Source organism: Monodon monoceros, unplaced genomic scaffold, assembly GCF_005190385.1.
Source record: "Monodon monoceros isolate NGI ecotype Baffin Bay Population unplaced genomic scaffold, NGI_Narwhal_1 Super_Scaffold_20, whole genome shotgun sequence".
NCBI lineage: Eukaryota > Metazoa > Chordata > Mammalia > Artiodactyla > Monodontidae > Monodon > Monodon monoceros.
This window is the reverse complement of record NW_021703777.1, coordinates 71,125,148-71,150,851: the sequence shown is the minus strand read 5'-3', so window position 1 is coordinate 71,150,851 and position 25,704 is coordinate 71,125,148. Positions and strand designations below refer to the sequence as shown.

General features: G+C 42.0%; 1 long non-coding RNA gene across 2 annotated transcripts in view; it reads left to right on the top strand.

Moving 5' to 3' along the window:
• The window catches only part of LOC114902501, a 41,515-nt gene extending 17,758 nt beyond the window's left edge, over positions 1-23,757 (top strand). The window contains exons 5-6 of one of the 2 annotated variants that reach the window (XR_003795516.1): positions 1,827-1,949; positions 23,608-23,757. This is a non-coding gene — a long non-coding RNA (uncharacterized LOC114902501). Of the gene's footprint in view, positions 1-1,826; positions 3,478-23,607 lie in introns of those variants that run through there. The other variant, XR_003795515.1, reaches the window with a different exon arrangement.
• Positions 23,758-25,704: the final 1,947 nt, after the last annotated feature.

Here is a 25,704-nt window from a genome sequence, read left to right as displayed (position 1 = left end):
CCCTCCTGTGCTCACCACACTCCATCCACACCAGCCTTGCTGTTTCTGGGGTACTTGAGGAGCTGCCCCAGTTCCGCGTTGGCTGTTCCCTCTGCCAGCATTCTCTTCCCCGCACATCCACACGGCTTGCTTCTTCAGCCTTTTAAAGTCTTTGATCAAATTCTCCATGTGATGCCGTGGAGCGGCTGCGCCCGTGAGCCATGGCCACTGAGCCTGCGCATCCGGAGCCTGTGCTCCGCAACGGGAGAGGCCGCAACAGTGAGAGGCCCGCGTACCGCAAAAAAAAAAAAAAAAAAAAAAAAAAAAATTCTCCATGTGAGTAAGCGGGCCCCGAGTGAGAACAAAACCTCACTTCTCACTGAGACCATCCCCACCCTGCCCGCGCACTCGCTGACCTTCTGCCTGCTTCCTCTCCAGACTTTATACCTACTTTTTTCTGCTTGCTACCTTCGTTTGTGGTGTACCTCCCCTCACTAGAAAGGAAACTCTATGGAGACAGAGAGTGTTGTTCATTGCGGTATCTCCAGCACCTAGAACACTGCCTGGCTCGATAAATATTGGTTTGAATGAATGAATTGAAGGCAGTTTCCTCAGAGCCTAAATGATCATCACCTAGAAACCCTTCCCCCACTTTTAAAACTAAATACAGATGTCCACTCATTAATGGAATAGATATCTTTTTGTAAGTTGGCTATGAAATCAAATCTGTTTGCCTCTTGATTTTCGTTATGAAATTAAAGATGCACTTCTCTGAAAAAAAATCTCCCTGGAGATTAAACAAGGATTAGGAAAGCTTCCAAGCCTATGACATTCTGGGCATCATTGTCATGCTGTGTTTACTTGCTGCTTTGGCATTCACCAATCCGTTCCTTCCACTTGCAGCCCATAGTGGCAATTCTAATTAATGCTGCCTCTCTCTCTCCAAGGAGGGTTGTTTTTTGTTTTTTTTTTTTTTTAAATGCTAGGCTCTCCTCACTCCGTATCAGACAATGTTCTGAGCTTTCCTTTCGTTTCGTTCTCCTAAAGCCTAATGTATAACGGTATTGTCCAAGGTTATCAAGCATTCCATCTCACGGTTACAAATGAACAGCAGCACCAGTTTAGATTCCCTGTTCTTACCTTCACTTGCACTGCAGAAACCACCTCACCTAACCGATATTTCTTGGAGTCCTCAAAGGGGAGCCCCACAACTTGAATGTCAGCTATAGACACCATTTGGTGTCCACCATATTCTTTTTCTCTTGCTTTGGCTCTTCTGAGTTGATATGCAATGCCAAAGACATCTCTTGGAGGACTCTCAGCATTATCATCAGTGCAGGTGGTGTCCACTGGGGGCTGCTGCTTCCTGATGCTCCCAAGGCTGCCAGGCCTCTAGAGTTCTCACCGCTGAGAAGTGGAGGAACGACCTGGTGCCAAAGATATCGCTGCATTTGGTCCTCTGGGCATTGAAAAGCACTGCTTGGGTTTTTCTTTTTGGTTGCTGTTTGTTTATTGTCTGCTTGAAGCTTTGGAGCGGTGGTTGACTTGACTTCTACCATTCCTACAAACGTTTCAAAAATCTTAAGGTCAACTTTTAATCAGAACTCAAGCCCAAGATTCCACGGGCTTCTTGATGCTGTAGGTGCTTGCAAGGATTTGAACTATCCCATTGGGGAGGTTTTGGGAATGAGAGCCTTGAGAAAATGATGCCCATCTTGCTCTAAGGATTGCTACTTTTTTCTTGTGTAGCAAAACATGTTACCCCAATGAAGCTGACTGTTGCAAATATCCATGGTAGTGTCAGCACATAGCTCACATTGTGTTCCATTCATTCCTTTATTCACCAGATCCACTGAGCACTTACTCCATGCTAGATGTTGGGGAGACAACAGTGAGTGATACAAACATGGCTCCTGCCCAACTGGAGCTCACCTGTGGTCCAGTAAGGGAGGCAGATAGATAGTACACAGGTAAGTGCACATTGATTACAGATGAGTTAAGACCATTAAAGGAAAAGCCCAGGTTAACTGAGATTGTATGGGGAGGGGTTAGTGGGACAGCCTCCTGGGTTGTGGGAAAGGGGTTCTGGGACAGCCCCCCGAGGACTGACAGAGAGGGAATCTGAGACCTGAAACATGGGTCAGAGTTACATAGGAGTAAAGAGGAGAACAATTTTCCAGGCTGAGAAAACAAACAAACAAACAAAAAATTTCTTAAGATCAAGTTTTCAGGAATCTATAAAATATGTAAAACATTAAATCATCACTAGCAAAGTGGCTGACTGCAGCATATTAGCTTCAATTTAAACATGGGTTGTAGTAATGTCCAAAATAACCCATCTTATTCCCAGTGACTCGGGACACATTTTCTTTGCACCTGCTTCCTTCTCTGACAAAACCTGTGTTAAGTAAATATTAATGAGAATTCCAGGACTCTTTGGTTGAGCAATTTTTTGGTCTAGTTTTGTTTATTTAAATCATTTCCAGGGAATTCCCTGGCAGTCCAGTGGTTAGGACTCTCACTGCCGAGGGCCCGAGTTCAATCCCTGGTCGGGGAACTAAAATCCCACAAGCTGTGCTGCACACATTCCCCAACCCCCCAGAGAAAATCATTTCCAGAATCTAGTCCTTTGCTTAAGCCATGGAATTTTGTGGTATGTTTCTTAAAGTGGTCATCAACTTTGTGCTTTGGTTGGCTGGACCAGCCCATGGAAAGTCCCTAAATGTACATATAAGGGAATCTCTGGATCTGACACACAAATGAAGAAAAAAAAGATGTTGCATAAGGAAGGTGCAGCAAGAATTTCAGTATGGACACCTTGGATATCAGACCACGGTGATGCGGCTTGATGATAAGCACATTTAATGCTCTGTACACAGGTATAAACTGTTTCTGGTAACTGACATGGCCTTTTTGGAAGAGGGTGAGGTAGAAGCAAGAAGCCAGGGATCCCCCCTTTGTGTGGAGCCTTTGGACCTTTCATGAATCATGGACCACAACCTTGGTGGATGCCAGGAAGAAACATTCAGCAGTAGCCTTTGCTTTTTAAAATTTATTTTTCTTTATTTTATTTTATTTTTTATTTTTGGCTGCATTGGGTCTTCGCTGCTGTGCGCAGCTTTCTCTAGTTGCGGTGAGCGGGGGCTACTCTTCGTTGCGGTGCGTGGGCTTCTCATTGCGGTGGCTTCTCTTGTTGCAGAGCATGGGCTCTAGGTATGCAGGCTTCTGTAGTTGTGGCACATGGGCTCTAGAGCGCAGGCTCAGTAGTAGTGGCACACGGGCTTACTTGGTCCGTGGCATGTGGGATCTTCCCAGACCAGGGCTCGAACGCTTGTCCCCTGCATTGGCAGGCAGATTCTTAACCACTGCGTCACCAGGGAAGTCCCAGCCTTTGCTTTTTGATAGTTCCTGAGGCTTGTGAGTAAAAAAAAATAATCTGCATTCATGAGATTCACTTCCACCATTCACAAACCCATCTCTGTTTCTTCTGAATCTAAGCCTAAGACACAAAATATGGATGTCTAAGCAACTTGTACTCTTGGGTGTTATGTAAGTGATACCTTCAGTGTCGCTTTTTTATGCCAGTTTTGACAAAGTTCCCATATTTGTCTATAGAATAGTATTGACTTACACATCCCAGTTTAAAACTACCTCATGAACCATGCATAGGTGTCTCATTCATTCATTTAATCAGCATATGTTTATTGAGCACCTCCTATGTGTCAGGTGCTGTTTTATGTGCTGGTGGTGAACAGAACAAATTTTTTATCCTAATGAGCTCACATTTAATTGAGAGGTGCAGTCATTGAATAAATATATACATAAATAGAGAAATATGTCAATAATATAAGTGCTAAGAAGAAAAAATGATAGGGGATAGAGAGTGACAGGGGCAGAGATGTACTACTTGGTACAGGGCAGCCAAGAAGATCTCTCTGAGACGATAGCATTTTAGCAGAGACCTGAAAGAAATAAGGGAAGAAACCACGTGGTTTTGTGGGGGAAGAGCATTTTGCACAGAGGGAACAGCAAATGCAAAGGAGCTGAGGAACGAGTATGTTTCACTTGTTCAAGGAATAGTAAGCACAGTAGTGGGAGTGGAATGGGGCACCAAGCCGGTGGTGGGTGGGAGGGAAGATGTGTTAGGACATAAAAGTCTGAGAGGTAGTCAGAGGCCAGAATAAGTCGGGTGAGGTATGGACTTCAGGTTTTAACCTCTGTGTGATGGGCAGCCGTTGGAGGGTCTTGAGCAGGGTCTGACATGATCCCACTTAGGTTCTATTCAAGGGATCCTGGGGGTGGCAGAGACTTTTGCTGTCGGGCTGGGAGTGGTTGTTCCTAGAAGGGCTCCAGGTCTCCCACCTCTCTCTAAACCAGGGCAACCTCGCTTTGATCTATTTCACATATTTGGCTTCTGGGTAGATTTGTTTTTTTTTTTGAAGAAAGGTTCTCATTGTTTCAAAAACTTCCAAAAATTATTATTTTATATTGCCGGTGATATTTATAAAAATGGGTGGCAAGTAGAAAAATTAAAGTAGTAGGAAATGAGTATCTCATAAATTTTACTCTGTTGAGAAGACAAAGATGGAACCTACTATGAAGACAGGGGTGGTCAATCTGAACCTCAGCTGGACCATCTACATTTAAAGCAGTTGAATTGTTCCTTTGTGTTAACTACAAAGGAAGAGAGCAAAATTAAAAGTGAGGATTATATAGGGTATTTATAATACTTTTTAGTAGGGTGGGAATAGAAGTCTGTTCAAAACGAGTGGCTTCTTCACATCCATCTTTAAGAACACATGTGTAGTTAAGACAGGTATTCCCTGTGCAGTGCAAAACTGAAGTTTAAAAACACGTGCTGTTGGGCTTCCCTGGTGGCGCAGTGGTTGAGAGTCCGCCTGCCGATGCAGGGGACATGGGTTCGTGCCCCAGTCCGGGAAGATCCCACATGCCGCGGAGCGGCTGGGCCCGTGAGCCATGGCCGCTGACCCTGCGCGTCCGGAGCCTGTGCTCCGCAACGGGAGAGGCCACAACAGTGAGAGGCCCGCGTACCACAACAAACAAACAAACCAACAACAAAAAACACATGCTGTATATTTACAACATTTTAAATAGAACTTGTCATTTTTGCTTCTTTCCCTTTGTATTACACTGATGAATGGAAAAAATCTAATGTTTGAATTTTTAAGAATTGATATTTTAAATTGATATTTATTTTCATGAATTTTAAAATTCATTATCTTAGAGAGGTGTTATTAAGTTGTTGCCTGACATTTATCGAGTGACAACAATATGATAGGGTCAGTGTTTTTAACGCGATTGATTTAAAAAGACATAAATTCTTTAAAACTCAAAACCTCAGTAAAAGTACATCATTATTTAAAGGAAGCCTGCTCTCTGCTAGCCTCTGTGTTGAACATTTTGCATGCATTAAATGTTTTAATCCCGATAACCACCCAGAACCGGGCATTATTTTACCCACTCCACAGATAAGGAAACTGAATCACAGAAAGTAAAGCGATTGACCCCGAGTCATGAAGCAAAGGGGTGGTACAGCTGAGCTTGGGGGGTGGATCTATCAGCCTCACGGCCGGCCCTTCTGCTGCTGCAGGGAACCATTCTCCCAGGAAGGGAAAGGTGGTTTGTCTGGAATACTCTAGATGGGGTCTAGATCTAGGTGGCAGAGAAATTTCACGTCCTCCGTGCCTTTGCGAAAACGTATCTTTACTTGAGCCCATGGTCCAGTGACCACATAAATGCTGTTTCTAATGCTCTGGGTTATGGAACCTTAACATATCAACATTTTGGGGTTCTTTTGGGGATGGAAAATGAAATTTGAAATAGATTTTTTTAAGTACATAATAAAACCTCAGAACTTTGATATCCATAAAATAATGTTAATGGTTCTTGCCAGCAAAGTGTGTCACTGGATGTGAATCCGATATTGAGACACGTTTGTCAAAATCTTTCTCCTCAAGGAATCAAGACATCTAGGAATATCAGTCCTTAGGATGTTCATTGCTCTAATAAAGTTATTCCATGTTCCTGCAAACATAAATGCCTAGTCTATAGTCTTTGGATTTTAATGTGTAATAAAAATGGAAATAGATTAAAAGTTAGATATTAACACTAAAGGGGAAGGAACAGACATAATTGTATGAATGCACTTAGGCCACAATGTGTTCATTAAATGTTGATGGAAGCTGACGTTCTTCAGACGGAGGAATCAGTCTGAGAGGGGACTAACATAGCCCCAGGGTCATTTGTCTTCAGTGTCCGCTCTCTGCCTTCTCTGTCTCTGCTGTCTCTCTGTCTCTGTCTCTTTCTCTCTCTGTGGCTTTCCCTTCATCTTAAAGAAAAAGAGTACTAGGGTAACCAACAAAATTACAAGAAGTAGGATAAAAAGTGGGGATTTAGCCCAGTAATTTGAAAACATATTTTAAGGTTACAAATAATAAAACAGTGCTTGGCCAGGAATTAGGCAGCAGATAACACATCAAACTAGAAGGTCAAGAATCAGATTTACTTCCAGGTGGGTAAAGGGAATCAGAATCAATCAGGAAGTGACTGGATGGATTTTTCAAAAAATAATTTTTTCTATCATTTTCTAATTCCTTAGGAAAAAAAAGTGACAAAGTATTTTCTCATTGCTTACATCAAAATAAATTCCATTTGGAGGAGATTTTAATGTGAAAACAAAACTCCATAAAATATTAGAAAGCAAATAAATATCCTAAGCTGGTAAAGGGCTTTTAAAGCATAACTCTGAAGTAGAAACAGGAACAGGTTGATCGATTTTATTAAATTTTAATTAAGAACTTGTATATGATTAAAAATATAATACCCAATTGAAAGACATGTAAACTTGGACCAAAATATGCAATTGTGTAAAAGTTAGTATCATTATTATATAGGGAGGCCTTATAAGTAGAAAAGATCATTACCCCAATATCATAGTTTAACAGAATGATGAACAGAAATTACTCTGAAAAAACAACTGTTTAGTAAGTGCTTAAGAAAATACTTTTAATGTCACAAGTAATCAAATAGATGCATGTTGAAGATTTTTTTTTTTTTTTTTTTGCTTATCAGACTCTCAGAGATTACAAAGCATAATATTTAGTCTTTTCTGGGGTATAGGAAAATTGACACCATGGATAAGAGCATTATGTAATATTTCTGGTGAAAAATTTGGCAGCGTGCATCAAAAACTTTTAAAATGTTTATAGCTTTCAACCCATTAATTTCACTCAAAGTATTTATCCTAAGGAAATAATTAGAAATGTGGACAAAAATTTGTACAAAATATTTATTATGGCATTAAAGATCATAAATATTGAATGCTATAAGAAATTGCTCATGACAAAATTATATGTAAAAAAAAGATGATCTCAATTTGATTAATTTTCTCCACAGGGATACTGGAAGAAAATATATCAAATTGTTAATAGTGATTATCTCTGGCATTTTAGGTGACTTTTGTTTCTATCTTTAAACTTTTGTGAGTTCTCTGACATGTCTACAATACTCATGTATTTTCTCCACACTTAAAGGAGAAAAGATTAAATGTTAAAAAAAGGAGTTCCTTCTCTTTGGCTTCAGACAGATTTTGAGCACATCCTCCTTGGATGGCTACCAGTTAAATTATCAGTCTTTCGTGTTGCAGTGTGAATTAATTTAGGTATCTTTTCCTTTGTAGCTAAGAGAAGGGTCCTTGACAAAGTAGTCAGAGAGGGGAGGCAGACTTAGGCAGGCTGCTTTATCCCCTAAGTGCTTTTGCTTTTATGGACCCCTTCTTCCATAAAAAAAATAAAAAATTGTATTTTAGAATTGGGTTGATATGTAGGGGAATATAATCCAGGGTAGATTATATTCATTTTTTTCTTCTGATTTGAAAAGAAATTAAAACAATTTTGTGGGCTCCTGAAAGCATCATGGCCCTAAGTACTGTGCTAACTGGGCTTTAATAGAGGAGTCGGCCCTGGGCCCCGGTGTGAGGCTCAGGGGTGCAGGAGCCAGGGGTGGGGAGGGGCGCACAGAGGATTCTAAAAGGCACATTCTACTCCACTGAGTGGCCTTGAGCATTTCCAATTTATTTGTTGTCTTTGTGAGAAGAATCCAAATTTCAGGCTCCCAGGGAATGCTTTCTAAGCCCTGTAGTGAATTGTGCATGACATTTTGAAGGCCTTTAATGGGAAGGCGTGCTAGACTCTATGTGAATTTCTGATTGGGGGTGGGAGTGGTTCACAAAAGGCAGGGCGACTCCCAGACTTCTGACCAGGACACCTGGCTCTGTGGTGGTGCCACTCTTCAATGTAGAGGTCATGAAGGAGGAAGATTTCTATTTGGATATGTTGAATTTTAGGTGACTTGGGACACAAGAAAGAGGTGGGAAGTACAGTCGTTGGGATGTCCTAGAACTCAGAGGGGAGAGGTGTGCTAGATTCATGGGCTTGAGACACCAAGGAACAGGGGGTGGATGATGACACGAGCATGGGTGAGTGACTGGGAGAGCAGTGAGAAGCGAGGTGACATAAGAACAGAGTTCCCAGAATGCTTCCAGAGGATTTGGTGGAGGGCACCTGGGGGCAGGAAAGAGGAAAAGCTCAGGCTAGTGATGTTGACACTGAGAAGGGATACAGTTCCCAAAGGAGGATGTGATTCACAGGTTTAAAAGCCACAAAGAGGTTTAGCAAGATAAGGATTGAAAAGTAAGACATTTAAAGGTTAGGCAGTTGTTGGCGACCTCGCTCAAAACATTTGGTGCCAGGCCAGATTAAAGTGGGCTTAGGAATATACGGATAGAGAAATAGAAAGATGACTCTTTTGAGAAGCTGGCTGTGAAAGGGAAGAAAGAATTCAGGTCATAGTAGGGTTATTATTGTTCTTAAGCTTTATTTATAAGAAAGGAGATAGTAGAGCATGCTTATATACTGAGGGAGTAGGAGAACGTTATGGGTTGAGTTGTTTTGCCTGAAATTCATATGTTGAAGTCCTAACCTCTAGTACCTTAGAATGTGACTTATTTGGGTAAAGGGTCTTTGAAGATGTAATTAGTTCATATGAGGTTATACTGGTGTAGGATGGGCCCCTAATCCAATATGACCGGTGTCCTCATATGAAAGGAAAACTCGGACACAGGTCTGCAAACAGGGAGAACTCCATGTGAACACAAAGGCAGAGATTGGGGTGATGTGTCTACAGGCCTAGGACCACCAATGATTGTCAGCAAACCACCAGAAGTGAGGGGAGGGGCCTGGAACAAGTCTTTCTCTAGCACTTTCAGTGGGACCATGGCCCTGGCAACAATCTGATTTCCAGCTTCTAGCCTCCAAATCTGTGAGACCATACATTTCTGTTGTTTCAACTAATCTGTTCATGGTACTTTGTTTTGGAAGCCCTGGGAAAGAGAGAGAGAAAAGAGGAGGAGAGGGGAGGGAAGAGGAGAGGAGACCTAAATAAATCCTAACTCGAATGCTCTGGCTGGGTGGTATTGTCAGAGCAGCATTCTGCTTAGGGACCACCATAGGAAATATGTCAAAGAATACATGGAAATGCCTCGGAACCAACTAAGCGACATGAAGAGGGCTACATCCGGTGTTTTGGTTGTATCTCTTCAGTCAAATGACCTAGAAGTCATTTCTACACACTGCTGCTGGAGACACAAATCCTCGTGAGTTTTTTTTCTAATTGATCATTTCTCTGTTATATAAGTTCAATAAAATCTAGCATCACAAAGCATAATTCATAGTGCTCTTAGAGATAATAGTTACAGGAACTTGGCAGTATAAATCTTGGTAGTATTGACAAAAAGCGTTTATGTAGATATTTCCAAATACCTCAACTTGAGCAGAAAAGTGGGAGTGAATAAGTAACAAATTGCACTCAAATTTTAACAAATTGATTTCCACTAAAATCAAAATGAAAAAAGATTCATATCTTGGCTGAATATTAATTCTTATGCTCTTTATAGAGGGCCAAATTAATCTTTAGGGTAAAATTCATAATTCAACCAAATAAAAATTACATACATCAAGAAAAAGAGCTAGAAGTGTATTCAATGAAATGCAGCTCTTTCTCAACTCTAACTTGATCTTCATTTATTTACTTTTGGGGAAAAAATGCATTATCAGACATTTGCTACCTTATTTACTTTGTAAATGACTTTTGATAATGTTGTTTGTCCTAAAAGGATATGAATACTATGTTGAGCAGGAGAAAGGCTGTTTCATGTTTATGGATTGCCCAGGAAAAGCTGCGTCTGAGAAGAGGGCATGTTCCATGCTGGAGTATGAGGTGAAGAGGGGGAGAAAGGAGCAGTAAACAGACACGGTACAACTTGCTAAGCTTTGTGGCCTTGGGCAAGTCACTTCACTTCTCTGGGCCTCGGTTTCCTTATCTCTAACACAGAGTTAATCAGACCTACTTCACTATTGTATGGGAAACGTCTAGAGTGTCTGAGGCAGAATAAAAGTGCAGTTAATGTTAGTAGCATCTCTTTTATACCAGGATCTGTAATGGGAGACAGTGTGGTATTGTGGGAAACAGGTGAGTTTTGGAATAGGCTGGTCTAGATACAAATTTTAGCTCAGCTTCTTACTAGTGTGTGGTTGACTGTTATCAAGTTACCGAACTTCTCTGAGTCTCTTTTTCTTCATCTTACCACTCTTATTTTGTAAAGTTGTGTATTGATTAAATGAGACAACATAAAAGAAAGCATTTGGCATAGTGACTCTCAGGGTCACTGCTGGCCTGTATGACATCTTTATGTGAACTGCAAAAATCAACCCCTTCCCCAAGTGATTTGACTTCTGCCTATTAGAAAGTCTTCCTAATATACTGATAATTAGAACAAAACACTTTATGGCTTACAGTAATTTTCTAGAGCCGTAGCAGAATACCACAAGCAGGGTGACTTAAACAACAGAGGTTTATTTCTCACAGTTCTGGAGCCTGGAAGGTCACGATCAAGGTGCCGACAGGGTTGGTTTCTCCTGAGACCTCTCTCCTTGGCTTGCAGACTGCTGCCTTCTCACTCTGTCCTCACATGGCCTCTCTGTGTGCTCACATCATTGCTGTCTCTTCCTCCTCTTATAAGGACACCGGTCCTATTGGATTAGGGTTCCATCCTTATGACTTTATTTAACTTTAATTACCTTGCTAAAGGCCCTATCTCCAAATACAGTTACATCGGGGGGGTTAGGTCTTCAATATATGCATTTGCAGGGGACACAGTTCATGCCATAACACTATGGTCTAGCAGAAAATTGTCAGAATAAATATGCAAATCTATGGTATCTACACTTTGAATGTGGTGCCTTTGTGCAGAGTGCAACTTGGGGAGCCTCCCACAAGGCTGGCACATAGGTGCTGATTTAACGCATATTTCCTCTTCTTCCCTCTGTCTCCTGTCTCGGTCTTCCTTTCTTCCTCCCAGGCATCTGCAGATCTTGCAGCCTTACCTAAGTAGTTGTCATCCTGAATGGGGTTGTACGACCCCCTAACGAGGAGTCTCCATTGGGAGCAAATGTCACTTGAGTTTTCCTGCCTCCACACATACCCAGAGTCAGGGTTGATATTTCTACCCTATGTTTCTCTTTATCCCACTGCCTCCTCATCTCCTCAAGCCAATCTGTGAGTGTGAAACTTGAGGAAATCAAAAAGGAGCCCCTTAGCAGGAAAAAGCAGGTGAGCTCTAGGGAGCAGTAGCTAAGCAAGGAAGCAATTGGTGAAAAGGAACTGATGCTGGACAGGTGCTAAAGAGTCTGCCCTTTCAGCTTAGTTCCACCATTCCTACTCACTCCTTGAAGACTTTTGTCCAACGGTCTTTCTAGTCACCCCTATGCTTGTCAGCACTGATGACTTCCACTTCTAAGAGTTGATCCATCCAACACCTGAGCCAGTGACTTTCATCTCCATTCCATTGCAGCTACCAGCCCAGAAACCTGGGAGTCATTCTTGATTTTTCTGTCTCCCTTACCTTCCATATCTAATCCATCACTAAGATTTTGGGCTTTATCTCCAAAGTATCTTTCCAGTTAGTCAACATCTCTCCATTTCCACTACCATCAGCTAAGTGCAACCACTTAGCTGCACCTGGACCACTGCTCTTACCCTATCTTCCCAATTATATTCTTGCAGCTCTCCAAACCACTTCCCACCCAGCAGCCACAGTGGATGTTATACAATGAGAATTTCATCCTTCCATTTCTCTGATGAAGACTATTTAGAGACTTCCTGTTGCTTTTGGAATAAAAGCTGAATGCCATTCCATGTCCACACAAGCCTTCCCTGCATGGTTTAGCTCCTGCCATATTTATCACCCTCACTTCATGCCCCCTTTCCCCTCACTCACTCACATCACCTTTCACTTTTCTTCAACATGCGTCCTTTCTTTCTGAACCAGGAAGCAGGCTTTCACCTGCAGACACTGAATCTGCCAGTGCTTTGATCTTAGACTCCCCAGCCTCCAGAACTGTGAGAGAGAAATTTCTGTTGTTTATGAGCCACTGTGTTTATATGTTTCTGTTGTTTATAAACCATGATGGCATTCTGTTACAGCAACCCAAACAGACTAAGACAGAAATTGGTGCTGAGAGAGAGGTTGCTGTTGTAACAGAGGCCTAAAAGTGTGGAAGAAGCTTTGGAAGTGGGTAATGGAAAGAGGCTGGAAGAGTGTGGAGATGCACGCTAGAAATACATCTGATTCTGATGCAGATTCAGAAAGAAAAGAGGAGAGCTGTAGAGAAAGCATCAATCCTCCTAGAGAATACCTAAGTAGTCATGAACAGAATGTTGATAGAAATATGGACAATAAAGGCCTTTTTGATGAGGCCTCAGATGGAAATGAGGAACAAGTTATTGGAAACTGGAGGAAAGGCAATCCTTGTTGTAAAGTGGCAAAGAACTTGGCAGAATTGTGTTCCTGTTCTAGTGTTTTGTGGAAGGCTGAACTTGAAAGTGATGAAATTGGATATTTAGCTGAAGCAGTTTCTAAGCAACGTGTTGAAGGTGTGGCTCGACCCCTCCTGACTGCTGATAGTAAATGCCAGAAGAGAGAAATGCGTGGAAGATGGAATTGTTAAGCAAAAATGAACTAGACTTACAGATTTGGAAAATTCTCAGCCTCTCCATATCACAAAAAGTGAGAAAGCGTGTTCAGGAAAGAACACTGTGTGGCCAAGTGACCACTGGATTAGTAAGTGTTTGGACCACGGACCTAATCAGCCTTCTCGATAGAAGCCAGGTGTTATTCTTCAAGACGAGGGGGAAATGACCCCAAAGGCGACTCAGAGATCATTAGGACTGCTTCCTTGGTTTCAAAAGGGGGGACCATCGCCTTGCTTTCAACAGGCCAGGTGACCTCTTCCCAAAGCTATGGGGGCAGGGCCATCCTGAACCTGGGAGGCCCAACCCCTGCCTGACAAAGTTTCAGGGACAGGATCACTACTCCAGTGGGTCCAGGAAGTGGGACTCCTGCCCCAGTGGGCTTGAAAGGCGGCACTTCTGTGCCAGTGGGCCTGGAGCACAGAGAACTGAGCTAAAGAGGATTATTCTTGAGCTCTAAGATCTCATGGAGTTTGCCTTGTAGTTTGGACGTATTTGGGACTCATTAACCCTTTCTTCTTTCCTATTTCACCCTTTTGGAATGAAAATGTCTGTCCTATGCCTGTCCCACCATTATATGGTGGAAGCACACAACTTGCTTGGTTTCACAGGTTGGCACATGAAGAGTAATCTGCCTCAGGATGAGTCATACCTCCAATCTCACCCATATCTGACTTAGATGATATTTAGATTGAGACTTTGAACTTTAGACTTTAGAGGTGTTGCTGGAACGAGTTAAGACTTTGGGGGCTGTTGAGATGTAATGAATGTATTTTCATGTGAGAAGAACAAGAATTTTGGGGGGGGCCAGAGGTGAACTGCTATAGTCTGAATATTTGTGTCCCTCCAAGTTCATGTGTTGAAACTCTAACCCCTCACTGTGATGGTACTAGGAGATGGGGCCTTTGGGAGGTGATGAGGTAATGAGATTAAAACGGACCCTGGAGAGCTCCCTCACCCTTTCTGCCATGCGAGGACACAGGGAGAAGACAGTCATCTGTGAGCCAGGAAGCAGGCTCTCACTAGACACCAAATCTGTCAGCACCTTGCTCCTGGACTTCGGTCTCCAGAACTGTGAGAAATAAATTTCTGTTGTTTATAAGCTACCCAGATATGGTATTCTGTAATAACAGGCGGAACGGACTAAGACACCTTCCTTGGGGCTTTGATACATGCTGTTCCTCCGTCTGGAATTATCTTCCCTTCAATCTTTGTTAGGCTGATGCCTTCCCAACTTCAAAGTCTCTTCGTAAATGCCCACCCGCTGGTGGGCAAGAAGGTCTTGCCCGCTCTTTGTCAAGCGTGCCTCCACCTCTCTTACTCTCTCTCACAGCGAGTTCTTCTTTGCCTTCACAGCATTGATCACAATGGTAATTTCATATTTACGTCTTTGTTCTTGTTTATGTCTGGCTCTCCCACTAAACTGTCAGCCCTGTGAAGGCAGGAACCGTGTTGGGTCGTCCTCCATAGTGAGCCCAACACTTAGCATAATGCTTAGCACCTAGGAGACACATTTGTTGAAGTTTTGAATGAATCAGCTGTTAGATTTTGGTTAAGTCAGTTATCAGTTCTGAACTTAAGCTTCTTCACCTGCATTCCCTAAAGTATCACCCTAAGATTTATAAAACGATTATGAGAAACTTTATGAGTCATTATGTTTTTAAAACGACATGTTTCCATTTTAATTAGTACCTATTAATTCCCTGCTAGGAAAGGTGAGGAAATTAGCACTTCCACTTCTTTCCACTTTCCTCACCCACCTCCCGTTTTTCTTTTTCTTTTTTTTTTAAACATCTTTATTGGGGTATAATTGCTTTACAATGGTGTGTTAGTTTCTGCTTTATAACAAAGTGAATCAGTTATACATATACATATGTTCCCATATGTCTTCCCTCTTGCGTCTCCCTCCCTCCCACTCTCCCTATCCCACCCCTCCAGGCTGTCACAAAGCACCGAGCTAATATCCCTGTGCCTTGTGGCTGCTTCCCCCTAGCTATCTACCTTACTACGTTTGTTAGTGTGTATATGTCCATGACTCTCTCTCGCCCTGTCAAAGCTCACCCTTCCCCCTCCCCATATCCTCAAGTCCGTTCTCCAGTAGGTCTGAGTCTTTATTCCTGTCTTACCCCTAGGTTCTTCATGACATTTTTTTCCCCTTAAATTCCATATATATGTGTTAGCATACGGTATTTGTCTTTTTCTTTCTGACTTACTTCACTCTGTATGACAGACTCTAGGTCTATCCATCTCATTACAAATAGCTCAATTTCATTTCTTTTTAAGGCTGAGTAATAGTCCATTGTATATATGTGCCACATCTTCTTTATCCATTTATCCGATGATGGGCGCTTAGGTTGTTTCCATCTCCGGGCTATTGTAAATAGAGCTGCAGTGAACATTTTGGTACATGACTCTTTTTGAATTTTGGTTTTCTCAGGGTATATGCCCAGTAGTGGGATTGCTGGGTCATATGGTAATTCTATTTGTAGTTTTTTAAGGAACCTCCATACTGTTCTCCATAGTGGCTGAACCAATTCACATTCCCACCAGCAGTGCAAGAGTGTTCCCTTTTCTCCACACCCTCTCCAGCATTTATTGTTTCTAGATTTTTTGATGATGGCCATTCTGACTGGTGTGAGATGATATCTCATTGTAGTTTTGATTTGCATTTCTCTAATGATTAATGATGTTGAGCATTCTTTCATGTGTTTGTTGGCATTCTGTATATCTTCTTTGGAGAAATGTCTATTTAGGTCTTCTGCCCATTTTTGGATTGGGTTGTTTGTTTTTTTGTTATTGAGCTGCATGAGCTGCTTGTAAATTTTGGAGATTAATCCTTTGTCAGTTGCTTCATTTGCAAATATTTTCTCCCATTCTGAGGGTTGTCTTTTGGTCTTGATTATGGTTTCCTTTGCTGTGCAAAAGCTTTGAAGTTTCATTAGGTCCCATTTGTTTATTTTTGTTTTTATTTCCATTACTCTAGGAGGTGTGTCAGAAAGGATCTTGCTGTGATTTATGTCATAGAGTGTTCTGCCTGTGTTTTCCTCTAAGAGTTTGATAGTTTCTGGCCTTACATTTAGGTCTTTAATCCATTTTGAGCTTATTTTTGTGTATGGTGTTAGGGAGTGATCTAATCTCATACTTTTACATGTACCTGTCCAGTTTTCCCAGCACCACTTATTGAAGAGGCTGTCCTTTCTCCACTGTACATTCCTGCCACCTTTATCAAAGATAAGGTGTCCATATGTGCGTGAGTTTATCTCTGGGCTCTCTATCCTGTTCCATTGATCTATCTTTCTGTTTTTGTGCCAGTACCATACTGTCTTGATTACTGTAGCTTTGTAGTATAGTCTGAAGTCAGGGAGCCTGATTCCTCCAGCTCCATTTTCCGTTCTTAAGATTGCTTTGGCTATTCGGGGTCTTTTGTGTTTCCATACAAATTGTGAAATTTTTTGTTCTAGTTCTGTGAAAAATGCCAGTGGTAGTTTGATAGGGATTGCATTGAATCTATAGATTGCTTTGGGTAGTAGAGTCATTTTCACAATGTTGATTCTTCCAATCCAAGAACACGGTATATCTCTCCATCTATTTGTATCATCTTTAATTTCTTTCATCAGTGTCTTATAATTTTCTGCATACAGGTCTTTCGTCTCCTTAGGTAGGTTTATTCCTAGATATTTTATTCTTTTTGTTGCAGTGGTAAATGGGAGTGTTTTCTTGATTTCACTTTCAGATTTTTCATCATTAGTATATAGGAATGCCAGAGATTTCTGTGCATTAATTTTGTATCCTGCTACTTTACCAAATTCATTGATTAGCTCTAGTAGTTTTCTGGTAGCATCTTTAGGATTCTCTATGTATAGTATCATGTCATCTGCAAACAGTGACAGCTTTACTTCTTCTTTTCCGATTTGGATTCCTTTTATTTCCTTTTCTTCTCTGATTGCTGTGGCTAAAACTTCCAAAACTATGTTGAATAAGAGTGGTGAGAGTGGGCAACCTTGTCTTGTTCCTGATCTTAGTGGACCACCTCCCGTTTTTGTTAGTTATATTATTTTATTATATATTGGCAAAGTTTGTAACATTTACACCTGCTTTGTATCTCGAATTCCCTCAGTAACTTAATATTAGCTTTCTATTTAAATGGATTAACTGCTCACCATCTGTATCAATTTACATTCTTGGTTTCAAACAACAAAGACCAACTTCTGTTAATTTAAGCAGAAAAGGAATTGATCAGAAGGATGTTGGGTGACTCACAGGTGGGAAGGCTGGGGAATCCTGCTCAGAGCTGGGCAGGAACTAAGGGAGGCCGAGCAGTGAGCAAACTCGGCTGAGGTCCTGCCATGTGAGCATCAGGTTAGGATGCACCGCAGAACCCCCTCCCTCACTGGACCATCCCTCCCTTCCTTCTTTCTTCCCTCTTCCTTCCTCCTTTTCTCCCTTCGTCCCTCGCACTTCTCCCTCCTCCTTTGCTGTAACGTGCGTCGAAGCTTTCTTGTCATCTCTTTTCATTTTACTTATGATTAATCTGAGAAACTTTTCCAACCGGTATCTGCTCTTGTGTCATGTGGATGAATTCCCCTGGACCCTTCCCTTCTACTGTGTCCGAAACCTTATCATTTCCCATTCTGTGTTGTTTGAAGGCTGGGTGTTTTGTTTTCTTTCCACCTTTTTTTTTTTTTTTAAGCCTTGGGAGTGGACAAAAAAAAAGAGGGCAGATGGGGCTGAAGATGTGGGAAATCTCCACCAGAAAACCCATGCTTTGTTTTGTATTCTAATTTTGTCAAGTGTACTTTATGAGAATTCACCCCAACTAGTTGGGGTAGATCACATTCTCATGTGCTGTGGTCCCTGAGCTCCAGATTATTCCACCCGCACAGGTCCTAGATCCACTGAGTGGTCCTAAAGCCTTCATTTCTGGCAGGGAAAATGGCCCCTGGGTGTCTCTTCCTATTTCATTCATCCATCTATTTTCTATTCTCTCCCATTTCTATTGGGAGACATTTCTATTCCCTCCCGATAAGAAGAGGGAAAATATGAAGGTGTACCCTCAATTCACTTCTCTCCTGATTGAGAATAAAGGAGTTGCAGTTTACGATTTTTTTGATTCCCTGTTACTGCATCTGGTGGGCCAGGGGTGGGTGATGTTATGGCTGGAGGGGTTGGGGGACAAAGGTCATATTTGGGAGCTATGCTAGGTCAGAAACTTCTGCTTCATTCATTAGCTGCCCTCCCCTTGTTTGCTTGATATCGGTGAAATTTCTGCTAATTGTTTGACTTTAAGGATTGAAGGCGGAAAGTCTGTCCATCTTCATTGGCTCCAGCACCCTGATAATATACCCCCTATTTGCTTAATCTGATTCAAGTTGGATTTCTGTCACTTGTGAGCCAAACTCTACTAACACATGGAGTGCCATAGATGCAGGAGGCAGCCTTCTGGTCAACAATGAGAGACCCAACTTGTATCTTATCAGCTCTCTACACTTTTCTGCTCAGAGGTGGGTCATAGGGAGCCTATGACCAGGAGCATCTCTTTCTCCAGGGGCAACATTGGGTTGTTTGCTTAAATACTCAGTTTGCAATCACATAAAACTATAATGTTAAGCTTTAACAGACCCAGTTTAGACTGGATCATTTTAAGAGTAGCTTGACTGTTAATTTTATGTGTCAACTTGCTTAGGCCATGATAGCCCAATATTTGGTGAAGTATCAGTCTTGATGTCTCTTTGAAGGTATTTTAGAAATGTGATTAACATTTAAATCAGTAGGCTTTGAGTAAAGCAAATCCTCCTCCTTGATGTGGGTGGGCCTTATCTAATCAGTTGAAGGCCTTAAGAGAAAAAAGACTGAGGTCCCATGGGAAAGAGGGGACTCTGCCTCCAGACAGTCTTCAGACTCAAGCTGCAACATCAGCCATCGCCTATGTCTCCAGCCTGCTGTCCTGTCCTACAGACTTCACAGTTTTGGGTTTGCCAGTCCCCACTATTGCTTAAGCCAATTTCTTAAAATTCTCCATATATATGGGTACACACACACACACACACACACACACACACACACACACACACACCCTAATTCAAGTAGCAATTCCTGAACACCTCAGTCACCACAGATTTTCAATGTGTCTCCTAAGGGGCAACTAATTTTGCCTGTTGCTGATTCCTGTAGGATTTGCCAAGATGAGTTTGCTGCAAAGGGAACAGGCAGGCTCTGGATTCAGACCACTTCAGGCAGGTTTCAGTCCCCAGACCTACCACTTACTTGCTGTGTGACTTGACAGCTTCTGCACTCTCCCTGTGCCTCAATTTTCTCATCTGTAAAATAGGACAGATGCTTGGATGTACCTTGTAAGGTTCTGTGAGGATTAACTGAGATAATAGATGCAAAGCATTTATAACAGGTTCTGATACGTAGCAACTTCTTAATAAGTTTTGGCAATTATTACAGGTCCACTGTAGTCCCATATCTGAAGCCTACAGAATGTATACTGTGTGTTCCATAACACCACCAGCAGGGGCTGGGTGGCCCCTCATAATCAAATTCACTCATATTTCTGCAGTGAAATCCACTAAGAGGAGTAAATAAAGACCACAACCTATTAGTTCAGGTCAGTTTTTGCCACCGTATGAGTTCAGGAAAAACTTGGTTTTCAGAGCTCTTTAGATTTTGGAATTGTGGCTAAGGAATTGCAGACCCACATCACACGATAATGTTTTCAAGATTCCCCCAAAACAAGTTGGCTTGCTGGGTGAGCTTGTTTAATATTTTCCACTTGAACACTGGAGCATGTCTATCATAAAAATAATTTTTGTTTAGGCATAATTGATAAAGAGCTATTTTTTAGGACTCAGCACTGATATGAGTTGCTTCTGGAGACTGCTCCTGGTTTGCCAGATGAAAGCTGTGCCCTCAGGGTAGAGAGGATGCTTGTCTCCATGCTGTGCTGTTTGTCAGAGGGTGGAGGGTGTCCTTCCACTTCACACCAAGTCCTCCCTGTTCCTTACACAAGCTGCTAGACTGAGGGACCAGACCTGCCATGTGCTGGGAGGAAGCCAGGCTCTTGGTGGGATGTGGGAGAATTAGAATCATACTCCTTTACCCATTCAACATATATATTTTTGAGCACTTGCTCTGTGCCAAATATTAGAAGCTCTGTCTATATAGCATTTTATTATTTATCAAGCGCTTTCACATCCATTGCCTCTTTTAGTAATCTGATAAGGAAGATACAGTCAATGGGGTTATCCTCGTTTTATTGGTGAAGCAGCAGAGTCTTAGAATGTTTGTGTCACTTTAAGGCACAGATGTAGCTGACCTGAGACATAAAACCCGGTTCTTCACTTTCTTCTTGCACTTTGTGAAAATAGGGGTTCTATTTTTGAACCCATAAAGAGTAAAATGCTTGGCAGCTGTTGGTGCCCACAGTCAAAATAGGATTTGAAGAGCTTTGGCAAAACGTCTCATGGAACCTGTTTCAGCTTAAGGTGGATAATCAGATATTTCATGTTATATGGGGGGTTACCTTGTGCTTTGGATGGTGTGCTGCATCACCCAGATCCCCTCTTCAGGACGGAAGGGCTTAGTTCCTTAGCTACTGGGAAGATTGTTGGCTAATGTATCTCTCTGGGAATTGCCATCAGGTGGGGAGAGAGCCCCACTCCCGCTTTGGGGGCAGCCTGCATCCCGTGATGCTGATATAAAAGCCCCGTCCCCTTCCCCTGACTGGGGACAGCTCTGAAGGTCCATTCTGCTCTACATTTCCTGTGGGGTTGGTGAAAGGTCCTTATTGTATGAGAAAATACCCACTTCTGAGACTTCCTGTCTTTGTTCATTAAAAGCGAAAGAAAAAAAAAAAAATGACCCCTCTTGAAATTTACCAGGTCTTTTGGTTGAACTAGACACTGCCGTTTGTTGTCTCTTTTTATTTATGAACATTCACTCTAGTTTTAATTTAACTCAAAATACAAATAGCCAAGCCAACTTGAACCAATTTCACCACTGAAATTTTTGCAGAACAGAGAATTACGAGAGGAACTTAAAGGACAAGGCATTAGTTGGAACAGGAAACACAGAACATAATAGCAGACTGGAATACTTTTGGTGATGATGCATGGGGTTGAAATGATGTGAAAGGGAAATCATTTAACCATGGAAATTGAACAAAGGAGAATTCCATGATAATGATTCCAGGCCTCAGTTTTCAGGAAAAGAAAATGGTAGGCATCAGAATAAGGTCACCCTGGCACATGTGGCGTTTTGGGTCCATTAGTCCATGTGCATTTGGCAACCTGGTTTATTCTCTGCCAGAGCATGAGTTAGTTTTTATCTCAACAGTCCTTCTGCTCCTTTGAGGATAAAACACAGGCCCATTTTATAATATACTGCCAGATACCTCAGGGTAAGAGCTATCTTAGGGAAGGAGCATTTTCACAGACAAACTGGCGACTCAGTCTGAACTGGAGTTTCCAGGTTAAAACAGTTGCATTCGCTGGAGAAAAGGAAGAGGAGGCAGGGCTGTTCTTGTGATTGTTTTTTCTAATATTTCCTACCAAGCCACTGCTTTGGGATAATAACAAAATGATTTCACTATGGAAAAATGCAGAGAAAAGAAACTGGGGCTGTTTGATTGGCTAATAATGAACATAAAGGACTTCATGCTTGTTGAATGGCAGATTGAAATCCAGTGTGTATTCATGCAGATCTTATGGGGGTGGTATTGGATTAGACCACAAATTAGTGCTGGCATTAATGAGATGAAAACTATAAAATACCGAGAGTTCCACTAACCATGATCTCTGATAGGGCCCAAGTGAAAGCACCCAGACCTTTCAGACAAGTCTTGTGTGAAAGCAGAGCCATCAACAACAAAGAGACCTTCAAAATGGGGGAAAACTGGGGATTATATAAGGGACTGAAGTGGTGTTAGAAATCTTGGTTAAAAGAACAGAGCACAGCTGAATGACAAACATAGCCTTGCCTAGAATAATGATTTTTAGAAACAGACCCTGTTTAGATGCTACTCAAATGATCAGGGAGAAAGATTATGCCCCTTCCTTGTAGAGAAGTTAGTCTAAACAGGAACCTCTCTGTGATAATACCACTATTGCTACTACTACTACCTATACACCTTATATGTGATATGTATTGTGATTTAGTGTTTAGTGCACCCTTGATATTTGTCATCCTGTTTAATCCTCACGATATTTTCACATTGATAGTTGAATCCACGTCTGTGCACCCAGTTAGCGTTTGAATTCCACGACTGCAGGAACTGGGTCTTATTCATTTTATGAAAATCCTCCTCTTTCCGTTTAATTTTTCACGTATAGGTAATTTGTTTCAAAGAACACGGCCAGGTGGAAAATCTCTCTTTCCCAGAATTTTTGGGATTACCTGGCATATAGAACAAATACTGTTATGACAAAATTATGTCATATGATTAAATTAAGTTGATAAATGAGCAGAAAATACCATGTCACATTAACACGGGTGGATTGAATTTGCACACGGAATTCCTGGATGACCTCAGTCTGCAAAACTCATCCACAGCAACTGTCACTGTATTCCCTTTCTCAAGTACGCTAGCAAGGTCTTGGTGAACATGTGTGCATCTCTATTCAACCTCCTGGTGTCCTAGAACTCCATCAGTAAGTTTTCAGGAATTCTTCTCAGTTTTGTCTCAGGTGAACCAGATGGGACCTCTCCTGTTGGTGGTACCCATGCCTATTTGTTGCCCATCATCCAGTGTTTTATATCCTGTCCCTCTAGGGAAGCCCTGGGTCATGAAGTAGCTATTGCCTGTCCAGCATACTTTTTGTTCGAGGAACACATAGTGGTTGCTGTGTTGCTATGGGGGACAGGATTGGGTGGGAGAATTTATTTCATTTCCCTGATGGTCACCATCTTCGCTGCGTCCTTCCACATCATTTTCCCATATAGCTTGAGAGTTATTTCAGTGCCTGTAAGTCCTTCAAGGTCTTAACACCATCCTTTAACCTGCTTTTTGTAGTCCGTCCTTTCTACTAAAGTTTGATGTATTTGTGCCCAGCACAGGGCCTGACATACAATATATGTTTATTTAGTAAATGTTGAAATGAATGCAACTACTACCCTGTGAGAGAGAGGCCCTTCCATATTCATTGTACATATGAGGGACAATTAAACCAGGAGAAGTTATATCAACAATCTTAGATAAAAATTTACAGCTGGGAAAACCCTTAGAAATGAACCAAGCCTCCCAATCTCATCTCCACTGTTTGTATTGATAAGAAAATTAAATTAAAAGGGAGTTGACTTTCCCAGTATCTAGTAGTTAGGGGGTGGTTTAGTAAAGTCTAGAACCCTGAGCCATGATCACTGTCTGTCTCCCCACATGTCTTTCTCAAGGGTAAAGACAGTAGACGTAGAGATGCTTCTGTGTGCATCATGTCAATCTTATTTCAACATCTTTCTGCCAGGTATGGCATGACGATGGATTTTTATTTACGCTCCTTGATGACTGCCTGTCTTTCCATACAGAGAACTTAAGAAATGTCAAGGAAGCAGAGGCTGGAAGGCTTCCTGAACTGGCTGGTACAGAATCATAGAATCTAAAGGTCAGAAGAGGCTTTACATGTTCCTCAGGCCAGTCATGCTATGAAGTTTGAATCTCCATCTATGACTTTCTGCCAACTGGTGAGCCAGATTCTGTTGGAGCATTTATGGCCTCTCTCTTTGGGCAGAGCTGACTCTTAAGATCTGACTGAAATTCATCTGCCTGGAGCCTTCACTTGAGGTACAAGTCTACCCCACTGGGGACACTCAGAACAACTGAATTTTTGGCCCCCAGGGCTGCTCTTCTGACCTGGTGTATCCGTGATGTGTCTCCTATATGAGCGACGTTTTTCTACCAATGTTTCCTAGGCTTTTGAATTCCAAGGCAGATGTCGAAAATGATATTTGTATGACACCCTGGGGTGAACCCGAAACAAATTAGGGATGTCTGTCTGGGGATTAATGAAAAATTCATTACATTTTCTTTATAGCAGTACATAATTATGATACGAAAATAAAATATAAAATATTAGGGAGGATGTTAAATATTGAATTTGTACCTAGCTTCCAAATAAAATCTTTTTGAAGGTTTGACAGCAAAACTTAGCTTAATTCCATGAATGTAACCTTCAACATCATGTTTTACGTTTGAAATGGCTACAGGTAATTCCTGATCAAGACTTTTTAATGACGGTTTCTTCAAATTTTTGGTAGCCGTGATGGACAAGAAGCTGTGATTTAAAATTTAATACCCTTTTTACAACCTTCAAAAATGTGTAATAGTTGAAGTTATAGTTAAAGACTCTCATAGCTTTTCCTTTACTTTCATTGACAAATATAATGTTGAAGTTTCTAATGCTGGTGAGAAAGGACTTCTAATCTAATTGAACTTTTTAAGTATTTCAAAATATGCTGAAGCTCTACTTTGCAGAATGCAGGCGCATTGTTAGAGCGCCCAGCCAGTGGAATGGATGTCTCCTTCAGGGGTACTTAAGCTACCCAGGGAGGGAAGAAGTTGTTGTATGGGAAGAAAGGCTCTGAACAGCACCAGAACCACATCCACAGGGCCCCTGCCAGCCTCCCTTCCCCACCTCCAGCTGGCAGCCCCTAGGGTCACACACTGTGCTCTTTGGGCATCTGGAATGAACTACTTCAGCAGGAGGTCCTCGGTCCCTCTTTCAGGATGGGCAATAATGTGCTCTGCCTCTGTCTGCCAAAGTAGATGTCTCAGGTGGTACAGCACCTTCTTGTCTATGCTCAGTATATCCAGGCTGAGAGCCAGTGCCAAGAGTCACTTTTTGTGCTTTCCCCTGGGGGACCGTGAAAGGCATCCTCAGGCCCACTGTGCTTGAACGATACAGAGCCCTTACCAGGGCTGTCTTGACCACAGCTGGCCGGCATGGGGTTTTTTGCTGTCCCAAGTCCTGCTCAAGGGCTGAGTGATTCGTGTCCAAGTACAGCTTTAAATGATTCGGAGCACACTGGGATGCCAAGGCACATGGATTGGGAAGATAGCCTTTCAGCCATTGCTTCCATGATGTAGATTCAAGTTCTTTCATCATCGTGGCCTCTCTCTGATGGTTATGTCAGGCTGATTTCCATCCTTTTCACAGCATGATGCCCAGACCTGAACTCCAGGTGCAGTCCAATCCACAAAGGAGACCCCCAGGAACCTTCACCTCTCTAGACAGAGATACTGTTAAGACAACACATCTGGTGTCTTCATCATGCCATTGACTCCTATGAAGCTTCTTGTAGCCTTTAAATGAAACCTAAGCTTATTTTAGCCTTTAAGTGGCTTAACTTGTTTCAAACAAAGCCTGCTCCCCTGGCTACAGACGACTGGGCCAGTGATTATTGTGTGAGTCAAAGGCAGAAACCATGGTTGAATACAGGGAGAGCAGCTGTTTCTGAGGTGACAAAATTCTGCCACATGGATGGTAGCATCTGTCTCCTTACCTTGAGGGAGGGCACTGAGTACGAATGCTAGTTAGATGGAGAGAAGGCATGTTACTCCTTGCAAACTTAAAGGACCTTCTGATATTCCATGCTAAGGAGCTTAAACTTGATTCTATGGGCAAT